This window comes from Lynx canadensis, chromosome C1 (genome assembly GCF_007474595.2).
Source record: "Lynx canadensis isolate LIC74 chromosome C1, mLynCan4.pri.v2, whole genome shotgun sequence".
Classification (NCBI taxonomy): domain Eukaryota; kingdom Metazoa; phylum Chordata; class Mammalia; order Carnivora; family Felidae; genus Lynx; species Lynx canadensis.
Genome location: NC_044310.1, coordinates 116,546,873 through 116,559,951, shown reverse-complemented (window position 1 = coordinate 116,559,951; position 13,079 = coordinate 116,546,873). Strand labels below are relative to the sequence as shown.

General features: G+C 47.4%; 1 protein-coding gene across 2 annotated transcripts in view; it reads right to left on the bottom strand.

Annotated features, from left to right (window-relative positions):
• The window catches only part of TFCP2L1 (transcription factor CP2 like 1), a 58,221-nt gene that overhangs the window by 25,364 nt on the left and 19,778 nt on the right, over positions 1–13,079 (bottom strand). The gene's annotated exons all lie outside the window — the stretch shown is intronic.

The window sequence follows — 13,079 nt, the reverse complement described above, 5'->3', positions numbered from 1 at the left end:
CCAGACAGAGGCCTTCTTGACCTCCTGAGTGGCCACACAGGCCTTATGGCCCCAGGCGACAAAGCAGAGGCGTCAGTCCGTGGCCAACTTAGATGGACTCTCTGGACTGCACACCCCAGCTTGTCCACTCAGCCTGGTTGCACCTAGGGCACCCCAAGTAGCACACCATGTGTACCCCAAGACACAGCACTTCTACAATTTTCAAAGAAACAGAATTCAACAAAATGGAGTTAACATTAAATTTATGGAACGTAACTTAACATTTCTTCATAAAGGACGCCCCCCCCCCATTCACTTGGATGGAGAACATATCCACTCACCCAAATCCACATTACAGTAAATAACTGACCATACCGTTCCCGAGAGCAGGTTAAAGGAACGAGTAAAAGCCTGTTAAACATTGTCTTTAATTGCAGAATGAAAAGCATTTTCCCAAGTTAAAAGAATTTCATGTATTTAAAGGGTGTGGGGATTCCAACCAGCACAAGCTGGTTAAAGAACATACGTGGAGAAAAGACTCATCCACAGTAACAGAGAGAACTTGAATCTATGAATCGCATTTACAAATAATACGTGTACAAATACGTGTGAAGGAAACTATACACGTTTTATTAGGAAATAATATACAGTCTGAATAAATAGGACATGCCATATTCATTGACAGGAAGACCATATATCAAATGATGTCAATTTTTCCCAAAGTAAATAAGCGTAACCACAACTCTAAAACACCCTAATATATTTCACAACTAATAAAGGATGTTTTACAAATTAACAGAGAATAAATGATTTCATGATTGGAATTGGTAAATCCGATTGGCAGTTTGATTTTTTTTTTTTTTAAGATAAGGATAGACCCACAAGAAGTTACAAATGTAGAACAGAAAGATCCTGAGTGCCTGTCCCCCATTTTCCCCAGTGGTGGCATCCAGGTAAATACGGTTCATTAGCAAAACCAGGAAACTGACCATGGCACATGCAATTCACCAAACTACAAGACCTGACTCTGATTTCTCTGGGTTTTATAGGTATTCACCTCACAGCAAATATCAAAAGAAGTTACCACTGGACTAAACAGTAAATTTCTTAAGGTTGGTTTTTATTTTACTTTTTTTAGAGAGAGTACGAATGGGGAGAGAGGGAGAGAATCTTAAGCAGGCTCCACGCTCAGAACAGAGAGGCTCAATCCCACAACCGCAAGATCATGACCTGAGCCGAAATCAAGAGTTAGGCGCTCACTCAACTGATGGAGCCACCCAGGAGCCCCCAATTTCTTAAGGTTTTATGTGAACATAAATCATACATAGCTAACACTCAATAGGGAAGGACTTTCTGAAACTAAAACTGGGGAAGATGGAAATCTACCTATATTAAAACCCACCTCTCCCTCTCTCCCTCTCTTTATACACACACACACACACACACACACACACACACACGAAACTTGACTGCAAACAGCACAAACCCAGCAGCTAGCAGCTTTAAAATAGCTAAAACGGCCATGATTTGAAAAACCCTAAGAGCCCTGGGGGTGAGTTGAATGCTGCCACCTCCCAGAAAAGGCCTGTCCATACCCTCATCTCCACAACCTGTGAACATTATCTTGTATTTGGAAAAAGAGTCTTTGCAGATGCAATTAAATTAAGGATACTGAGATGAGGAGATACTCCTAGATTATCCGGAGGTCCCTAAACCTAATTACAAGTGTCCTTATAAGAGACACACGGGGGAGACAGAGAGGAGACAATGTGACAGCAGAGGCAGCAAAGACTGGAGACCTAGGAACACCTGGAGCCCCCGGCAGCCGGAAGTGCAAAGACTGGCTGGTCCCCTAAGGCCCCCGGAAGGAGCACGGCCCCATCAGATTTCCCACCTCCAGCCACCAGAACTCTGGGAGAATAAACTTCTGTTGTTTCGTTTTAAGCCAACATGTTTGTAGTAATTTGTTAAAGCAGCCACAAAGTTGTTCATCCTCCTCCCTGCCACGAACAACAGAATGGGCGAAGGACATGAGATTAAATCATTGCTTCCAAATATTCCCCTACAAGTACTGCCCGACACCATGTGAATCGCAGGGACTCGGAAGTGAGCAGGACGGACACAGGGCTGTGTGCCACGGGGCTCCTTCCCACGGCTCCCACCAGGCCTGGAAACGAGGCCGGCCAAGCACAGAAATGCCCACTTGGTATTTTACCAGCCTCTGGGACGGGACCAAGGGGCACAGTGATGCACTAAGCCCCAGTTACCACTCAGGACGATGTGCCCTTCGCATCAGAGGGCGGAGGCGCAAGCCCCAAACTCTTGTCCTGCCCACTTACCAGTCCGGGAGATGCCACTTGCTGACCTACCCAATGCTTCTAGCTTTCGGAAAGAGCCAGATTTTTAACATACGTTTCCGGGCTCTGGAGCCAACACTCCCTTAACAGCAACATAAAATGGAGCCTCACACACCCTAACTGGTTTTTCCAGCGTCCTCCACCTTCTCCGAGGGAAAGCGGAAAACGTAGCCAGCTCTGGCATGAGGCCTGAGGCCCAAGCGGTCATCACTATGGGTTTACAGGTGCCCCAGGGCCCAATTAGCACTGACCCCAGGCTCTGCGGGACAGCCCCAGCTCAAGCAAACCGAGGCTCCCCTCCTGCCCCATGCAGGGCAGTTTTGAGCCTGAACAGAAGGGGCAGCGAAATCTGGGCTCAGAGCTAGTAAGTGGGGCCCTGGGTCTGGGGCTACAGCCTCTTCCACCTGCTGCGAGGTCTGACCCACGTGCTTCCCCAACCGCCTCTCCAATCTCCCGTCCTTATCCCTTCCTCCTGCACATACACACACTCCGGGGCACCTCCCTCCCATGCCTGCCTGGACGCCAACGCTGGGGCCAGACCGACCTCCCCAAGCCCAGCTCTCACGCAGCGCCATCAGAAGGCCACTGTCCGTGGTCTCACACACCAATCAGCGAGGTCATGAAAGCTGAACTGACCTGAGCACAGGGGCACCTCTCTGCTTGGCCAGCATCATTTCAGGGCATGAGTGAGAGCCAAGGGAAGCAGGCTCCATGAGGGCACAGAGTACATCTGTTCCGCTGGTCACTATATTGTTTGACACACAGTAGATATTCCGCAAGTGTGTGCTTAAATGTCATTTCATACTCTTTGCGATGCTGTTCTGTGCCAGAACTACATACAGGGTTTGCAAAACTAAGACACACTCTTGCCCTCGAAGGTTAGCAGTCTTCCAGGCTACATCACACCGCGTAGGAAAAGTAGTCATATAAGGCAGAATTTGGAAAATCTCCTTAAGAGACAACAGAGATCCAAAGTTGAGCAATACTCACAGAGAATGAGGGTGTGACGGGGGGGGGGGGGGGAAGGGTGACAAAAGATTTGGACTAGGAGATGACATTTAAGATGGACTTAGAAGAGTGCACGGGATTTCTAGAGCGGAGGGGATGAATGAATGAGAAAGCGATCCCAAGCAAAACTGAGGCAAGCTGGCAGGAGGGGAGAGGCGTGCCTCGGAGGACAATAACTGGCAGCTCCCAGTCGCTGGGTGCTCCCGTGGTGGCAGCATCTGCTCAGGTGTTCACTCACCTGAATCTCAGCACAGGTCAGACAGCCTGTGACTCGGGCAGCTTGGGGTCGTGGACCCCACTGACAGGAGGGGGCAGAGGTTCCCTGACTTGGGCACAATTGGCACAGCCAGGAGCAGACACTAAATGTTTCCATATCCTACCGCATCCTACCCGGTGGGTGTCATTCACTGGGCGGGGGACATCTATAGTTCTACAGGATTCTCTCTTTCCTGGGAGGTACCAGCTTGCTACAGCATGTCACAGTATATATCCCCATCCCAAGTTAAGATGGGGTTTTTTTCCCCTTCCTTCTTCTCTCTAGGATCAACAAGAGAGAGGATTCCTAGGATGACCAAATCAACTTGGAGGGTGGATTCTGCATATAGCATGTTGGCCCCAATTCCTGGTCTATAAAATATTCTGTTTCCCACATTCTAAACAACCTGGGAAGAAAAACAAGCACTATAGGAAATGAAGGTAAAAGCCTGTTCTAATTCCAGAATTGTAAAATGTGGCAAAAGAAAAAGAAGTTGGCCCTAGAATCAAGGAAATAGGATAATAAGTAACTATCATTCAGTTTCTGTACGGCTACATGCCAGGACATGGCCAAGCCTGTCACATGCATTATTGGATTTGGTCCCCCCAACGGTCCTATGAGGAAAACCCATCACTGCTCCCATTTTACAGATGAGGAAATTAAAATTAAGATCCAGAGATGTTAAGAATCTTGGTGAAGATCAAACCTGGGCTTATCAGACTCCAAAGACTGATCACTTAGCCAAACTACCGCATACAGTCTCTAGTGGCTTCAAAGGTCCCTTCTGGTTCTAACATTCAAGGAGTCCACTTTATGTTTCCTCCTGAATTTCTTTATATTCATCTTATTGTATGACCTTCTCCCACACACCTAAACCCTCCCCTTCCTTGAAGGCTCAAATCCCTAATATCCTATACACCTGCTAAACCAAGATGCACCTTCAAAGTCTAATGGACATGTGACCACACTGTTGCATGAGGTCTGATATTTGTTTCCTCATGACAAACTAGTCTCCCTGAAACACTCCATTTAAAATACCACTCCATTTAGGGGTGCCTGGGTGGCGCAGTCGGTTAAGCGTCTGACTTCAGCCAGGTCACGATCTCGCTGTCCGGGAGTTCGAGCCCCACGTCAGGCTCTGGGCTGATGGCTCAGAGCCTGGAGCCTGTTTCCGATTCTGTGTCTCCCTCTCTCTCTGCCCCTCCCCCGTTCATGCTCTGTCTCTCTCTGTCCCAAAAATAAATAAAAACATTGAAAAAAAAAGGAAAAAAAAATTAAAAAAATAAAATAAAATACCACTCCATTTAAAATACTCCGGGGGCACCTGAGTAGCTCAGTTGATTGAGCACCCGACTCCATTTCAGCTCAGGTCATGATCCCAGGGTTGTGGGATTGAGCCCCGTGTCAGACTCTGCTCTGAGTGCAGAGCATGCTTAAGATCCTCTCTCTCTCCCTCTGCCCCTCTCCCCCACTTGTGCTCGCTCTCTCTCTAAAAAAAAAAAAAAAAAAAAAATAGGGGTGCCTGGGTGGCTCAGTCAGTTGGGCATCCAACTTTGGCTCAGGTCATGATCTCACGGTTTGTGGATTTGAGCCCTGCATCGGGCTCTGTGCTGACAGCTCAGAGCCTGGAGCCTGCTTCGGATTCTGTGTCTCTCTCTCTGTCCCTCCCCTGCTCACGCTGTCTCTCAAAAATGAATAAACGTTAAAAAAAATATTAATAAATAAAATTTAAAAAATAAAATAAAAAAAAATAATAAAATAAAATACTCTGAAGATATAAGGTTATAATCACTAAAATCATGTAATTTGGCATGGAAACAAACGGACTAAAAGAATAAAAAAGCCAGAAATAGACTTGTAGACACTTGGAAACCTGATCTATGACAGCGAGAAAAGACACAGACTTTTTAAGAGTGTGGAATAACTGGTTATGCATATGGAAAAAATACATGGCTACCTCATACCGTACGTATATAATAATTCTAAGTTAACGAAACCAAAATAAGAGCAAAACCTAACATTTCTAGAAAAAAATATGAGATTATTTTATGACTATGAGGTAGGAAAGGATCTTTTTTAAAGTAGACACAAATATGGGGCGCCTGGGTGGCTCAGTCAGTTGAGCGTCCGACTTCAGCCAGGTCACGATCTCACGGTTCGTGAGTTCGAGCCCCGCGTCGGGCTCTGGGCTGATGGCTCAGAGCCTGGAGCCTGCTTCCGAATCTGTGTCTCCCTCTCTCTCTGCCCCTCCCCCGTTCATGCTCTGTCTCTCTCTGTCTCAAAAATAAATAAACGTTAAAAAAATTAAATAAATAAATAAATAAAGTAGACACAAATACACAAAGGAAAAATGATGCCCTTTATATTATATAGGAAAACCATGGTAACATTTATACCCAGACACTTTTGAAAACGCCAAGGGTGCTGTTAATAATTACACGGTCTCTACAAGTGGGGACTGACCTGGAAAACTGGGTCATAATGATCACTCTCCGGCAAGAGAAAATGATCAACGTGCACATGAAAAGATGCTGGTCTCTGCAAGTGTGCAGGGTGATGCAAAGTAAGGTAAGATACCATCTTCCGTCCATCGGAGGGGCAAAAATTACAGTCGGACGATATCAAGTGCCGATTACAAGGTAGAGAATGGGTACTCTTGGGCATTGCTGATGGAAGTATTACACTGATACCACCATTTTGGAGAAGGGTCTGGCAACAAGGTTTCATTAAAGATGTACAAACCCTTCAGTCAGGCAAATCCAATTCTAAAAGCATATCCTAAAGAAGCTCTTCATGTACATCAGGAGACAGACAAAACTTGCTCACTGTGGCATCGCTCATTACGGGGAGAAACTGTCAACAACCTATCTATCCAGCACCACGAAAAGAGATACGTTGATTCTATTATTTGACTTAGAATGGAAGTGCACACAGCACTTAAAATGAGCACTCTAGTGACACACACCAACATGGAGAAATCTCAGAGTCATAATAGTAAGCAAAAAAGGTATATGGTAAGGGCACCTGGCTGATTTAGCGGGTAGAGCATGCAACTCTTAATCTCGGGGTTGTAAATTCAAGCCCCATGTTGGGTGTAGAGATTACTTAAAAATAAACAAGTTTTTTCAAAAAAGGTATCTGGTGACACATAAGAAACTACTTAATATTAAGTTTAAAGACACGGAAAATGATGGGGCACCTGGGTGGCTCAGTTGGTTGGGGGTCCGACTTCAGCTCAGGTCTATCTCCCAGTTTGTAAGTTCGAGCCCTGCGTCAGGCTCTGTGCTGACAGCTCAGAGGCTGGAGCCTGCTTTGGATTCTGTGTCTCCCCCTCTCTCTGCCCCTCTCATGTTCATGCTCTGTCTCCCTCCCTTTCAAAAATAAACCTTAAAAAAATTTTTTAACAAAAAAGACACAAAAAATGATGCCATTAATTTGGTAGCTAACTACGTAAGGCAGTAAAAAAATTAAGAATCTGCGTAGACATTCAAACCAACACCAACATTTCAAACCAATGCCAATTTCACAAGTGGTTTTGCTTCTGAGGAGGGAAGAAAGGCAACAGCATTAGAAAGAGGGACAATCAGGAGCAAATTTGGCAAGGTTGCAAACTGTGTTGGGCACACGAGTATGTGTTCTCTTCTTCTCTGTAGTCCTCAATCGATCTGAAATTAAAACACACACACAACAACGGGGTGGAGGCAGGACACTTGGGAGCCAGCTGTTATCTGCACTGCATTTCGGTCATGTGTGTTCTGACTCCCCACCCCCACTTCACAGGGAGGGTCCCTTGGACTCCGTTACTCAGCAATCACCCTTGCATCCCCCACGGCCACCCGCTCTGTGCCCAGTGACACGCTGGGTGCAGGGCGTACCAAGATGCTAGCGGGGACAGCATTCACCACCCTCATTTACCCCACAATTCTGCCACTGAAATAAACTGCCTATAAGTGACGATGCTATTTGTTTAATCAACTCACTTTTTAAACTTACTTTCGAAAAGTGTGTCAGAGCTGCATACAGAACAATCATAATCACATACCGGAAATAAACAGTAACTGAAAAATTACAGAGATAAGCATCTGCCAGTGTTCTTCTGCAAGCTCCCAAAACTACTTTGGGAACGTGTCTGGAGCCTGGGGTCATAGGTGGACCCACCACTGACTAATGGGTAAATCACTCCGTTTGTGAGTCTCAGTTTCCAGGTCTCCAAAATGTGGCCGACACCGGTATTTAAGGGGCAGAAGGCTGTTGGCGGATTGAAGGCGCACCTAATGGAGAGCGGCAAATAGGTCTCTGGCTGGATCTTAACCCCCCCGGCCCTGCAGTGAGAACACAGGCAGACATACCAGGGCCCTACCAGGGGATGGTGGTCCTTCCTCCCCCAAAGTCTTCAGGGCAATGCCCTCTACCATCCCCAGCCCCCACCCTCTACTTTGGAGCAGTTAAAGGTCTTTTAAAGGCTAAAAGGGAAGGAGCCCCAGGGTTGGCACTTGGTGATGTAAACTAGCAGTCAGCAGGTGGCCACCAGGCCAGGAATGGCCTGAGCTAGAGGAGGGGCGGTCACAGTCTTCACATCCACCTCCCCACCTTAACCAGCAGAGCCCTGGTGACCCCTAGCACCTTGGCACTCCAGCTTTAGCTCCCAGGAAGCAGCGGGGGGCCCCCAGCTGAGGCTCAGTAGGGAACTGGGCCACCCTCCCCAAGAATGGTTAGGACCCTGCCCAGTGGGCCCAGACGCCATTCCAAGGGGTGTAGAACCCTCCCTCTCCCCCACCCTTAAGACTGTGTCCACCCTCCGCCCTGCCCCTTTGCCCTTGCTCGCCTCCACCCTGCAGGAGCACTACCAGGAATGGAAGAAGGAGGGCAAGGACTACATGGGATACAAGAGCAACACCTCTTCCGAGGAAAACATACATTGGGCACTTTACACTGCACCCACTCCAGACAAGTGCTCAACAGACCTTCATTCCCTCTTCCCTCACAACCCGTAATATCTAACACCTTCTAGCCCAGGCATCAGCCAACTTTCTCCCTAAAGGGCCAGACAGTAACTATGTTCAGCCTTGTGGCCCATAAGGTATCTGTCACAACTACTCGACTCCGCCACTGTAACAAGGAAGCAGCCATGCACAACACATGAGTGAATGGGTGTGGCTGTGGTCCAATAAAACTTTATTTATAGACATTGACATTCAAGTTTTTATACAATGTTCACTCTTTCTGCTGACCTCTCCCTCTCCCTCCCTCCCAACTTCTTTTGATGCTTCGCAGCTTTGCCCCTTGGCTTTCTTGCACAATGCCTAAGTTGGAGGTCCTCAGCTAGACCGGAAGCTCTTGAGGACAGGCCAGCTACTGGTTTACCTGAACCAGAGTTGCGCGTGCACACACACACACACACACACACACACACACATTCACATTCCACTCTCTTGTACAGTAGTGGCATGTGACAGGCTCAGAATTAATGGTGGCAGAATTTGATATTAAGTTCCCTTACTAAAGCAGGGGTGCCTGGGTGGCTCATTCGGCTAAGCCTATGACTTTGGCTCAGGTCATGATCTCGTGCTGTGTGAGTTCGAGCCCCACATCGGGCTCTGTGCTGACAGCTCAGAGCCTGGAGCCTGCTTCGTATTCTGTGTCTCCCTCTCTCTCTGCCCCTCCCCTGCTCACACTCTGTCTCTGTCTCTCTCTCTCAAAAATAAAGATTAAAAAAAAATTTTTTTTTAATTCCTTAAAGCAATTAACAGAGCTGGAACTAGTCAGTCACACCAAGAAGAACATGAACAGATGCCCAGCCTCCCTGATGGTCAAAGAAATGCCAAATGGCAATGATGCAATGCGAGTTTCATCTATCAGACTGGCAAAAATTTAACCGACTGCTAGCATCCCCAAAGAACAAAATATGGGCGTGGACTCTCAAACACACTAGAGGTGGGACAGATAACATCACAGCCTATTGGGTATTTTGACAATACCCATCAATACTGAGGATACGCACAGTCTATGATGCAAATACCCCATCAAAAAAGTTGCTGAATAACATGTTCACGATGTAACTGCACTTTTATTTTTAAATGTTATACATGCCCCCTTATATTTCTGAGTCTAATATACGTACCTAACAGTTGACAGAAAAGGACCTTTCCCTCTTAAATTATATACATCTTCAGCATTAACGTTGTTGAAAACTAGAAATATATTACATGTGAATTTGAAAAACATGAAACAAACAGTAGGGAGTGTTTCATATTGTTCCAGGCATGTAACAGATGCCCAACAATGATTGGTATTCTTTTTCCCAGTGCCAGGCCAGCACCCAAAACCCAACCAGACAGATGGGCATTTGGGGAAAACAGACTTCATCCAATAAACAAAACACCAAACACGTGCACACAAGGGCAGACACAGGGAGTGCCCAGCGTCTCTCTGAGAGCCCACCCTGACAACCCACAGTGCATTATGACTGTGCCCATTTTAGAGGGGAGGATACTAAGGCCCAGAGAGATACTGATGTACCCAAGGTGACGTTGCAAGTGAATGGCAAAGTCTCAGCAGCCTGTGGCCTGGCCCAAGACAAGAACGGGGAGGGCAGCCGGGGTCAGGTCAGATGCACTGGCGTTGAGCCTAGACTTTCCCATATCCTGGCAAGTTCATGACTTTCTCTGAATCTTCCCCTCCTCATCTGCAAAATGTCCTTTGGAGAGTGGTTGGGAGACTGAATGAGATAACGTACTTGCAGCCTGGCATGCAGTAAGTGTTCAACCAGTACCAGTCACAATTAGCACTTGCGAAAGGGCATGAAATGCGCTCAGGTACTGAGCCCGACTCATGCACTGACCACTGCACTCAGTGCTGCACAGACGGACTCCTGCAGCCCTCACAAGAGCTCTGTGCGCCGAGTGACCCGGCCACCCAAGGTCACACAGCCAGGAGGCAGCCACACTGGGACACGCCCTGGGGTGACTCCACCAGGGCTACCTGAGTCTCTCTGCCACCGTCTGGGGGTGGGGGGGTGGCAGGTGGAGGACACCTCTGCTGCCCAGAGCAGGCCCAGCCCTGCTGGCCTCCCCCAGGCCGTGCCCACCAGGCGCTCCCTCAGGAGCGGCTGTGCCCAGTGAGCGGAACCCGGTGCAGGGCCTCCTGCCCAGATCACAGTGTTCCCAAGAACAGGAGGCAATTGCCCGGGCCGGCCAAGATTTAAAGGTTGTTTACTTTCCAACAGTTACTGCTTTGGGTAATTAATACCATATAAAACATAATGGAGGCCGTCATTACCTCCAAGAAGGGAGGGCTGACCGCCAGCCGTCGGGTAGCACGAGCAGGTGGAGGAAGCATTAACACCGCACACACCGTGTCCCGCACAGGACTTTGTCTTGTCACCGGCATGTGGGCACTACCATGCCAATGTGTCGACACAAGGCAGGCTTCTGCGAAAAGGCTTTGCCATCAACACACCCAGGTCCTGATGATGGCCTGTCACCTGTGTGACCTTGGACAGGGCACTTAACTGCCTCACAGCCACTCGTGTCAGGGACTAGGCATCATGCCCGGCACACAATGGATCCCGAACACACACACAGGAAGTATGTGTGCGTATGTACAAAGTAAAGGTGTCCGTGTCCTAGAAACTCTTTAGAGAAGGGGCTGTTTCCAGGGCCAGAGCAGGCAAAATGCAGGAGGCTCATCTTGCAGCACCAAAAGTGAGAGCAGGCTCAGAAAAAGGAGAGAGGTGTGTCAAAGTGTCACGGAGGCCCATCGGAAGGAGCCCCCACTAGCCACAACTGGCACAAATTGGACAAGAACTCAGAAACAATAATGCTGAATTTTTAAATTTTTTTTTTCAACGTTTATTTATTTTTGGGACAGAGAGAGACAGCATGAACGGGGGAGGGGCAGAGACAGAGGGAGACACAGAATCAGAAACAGGCTCCAGGCTCTGAGCCATCAGCCCAGGGCCTGACGCGGGGCTCGAACTCACGGACCGCGAGATCGTGACCTGGCTGAAGTCGGACGCTTAACCGACTGCGCCACCCAGGCGCCCCAATAATGCTGAATTTTAACCCAGAGAGTAAAATAAACATCCACAGGTCCGAACTCATGCAATAGATCAGTGAGTGCATAAATTAACGGTCGAGAAGAAAAAGCTCCTTCTGACAGTAGCATTCCAATTACTAAGTGTAGAAAGAGAAATAAATAGAAAATCACCACTAAGCAAATGCTGCAGTAGAAATTGGTGCAAAAACGATCAACCAAAGGATCAACTAAGAGTGGGCGTAATTTTGAGGACAATCAAGGTATCAGCATAGTCTCCAACCATCTCCTCCACCCCAAGATATCTATTAATTACAAAGGGGAAAATACCAACTTCACAGCCGAGGAAGCTGGCCAACGTACTAACTTATCAAGGCCAGCACTACCAGCAATGAGACAAATCAGCATCATGAACCCCTAATAGAATACACTAGCCTGGGCACAATGTCACTTCTGTGGCATTCTTGCCAAAAAAACAAAACCTCAATCTCATTATTTAAAAACATCAAACAAGGGGCGCCTGGGGGGCTCAGTCAGTTAAGCATCTGACTTCGGCTCAGGTCATGATCTCGCAGTTCGTGGGTTCCAGGCCCACATCGGGCTCTGTGCTGACAGCTCACAGCCTGGAACCTGCTTCAGATTCTGTGCCCCCCCCTACCTCCCCCCCCACCTCTCTGCCTTCACTCTCCCCCACTCACACTCTGTCTCTCTCTCAAAAATAAACATTAAAAAAAAATTAAAAAATAAAAACATCAAACAAACCAAAACTGAGCGCATTCTACCAAATAACTAACCAGTAAGCACTCTTTAAGTCTGAAGGTCATAGAAGACAAGAGAAGACTGAGGGACTATCACCAGTTGCAGGGGACTAAGAAAACCAGACAAAAAAATGCCACGTGGGATCCTGGATTGGATCCTGGAGCAGAAAAGGTCAGCAACAGAGGCAGTGGTAAAATGCAAGACGAGTAGAGGTGTAGAGAGCATCACAGCAATGGAAGTACCTGGTTTCAATCACTGTACCATGGTTCTTTTTTTTTTTTTTTCACTGAAAACTATAGAAAGCTTATGAGGTTCTTTATTTTTTAAAATTTATTTATAATTTATACACCCACTGTGGGGCTCAAACTCACGACCCCGAGAGCAAAAGTCGCATGCTTCACTGACTGAGCCAGCCAGGTGCCCCACTGTACCATGTTTATATGTGATGTTAACATTATGGGAAGCTGTATAGAATATCGGTACTATTTTTGACACTTTGTATCTCTTAATCCCCTCGGACACTTTTCCTTAAGTCTAAAATTCTCTTCTCCCTCCCAAAATGCTCTGGATTCCCGAGTTCCACCTACAACTGTGGACAGCAGACCTCGAGGGGACCCAGGAATGGTCATGCTCATAAGCTAGGAATTAGCTTATCTTCTTCCTATTTTGTCTCCTGTGTGTTTATT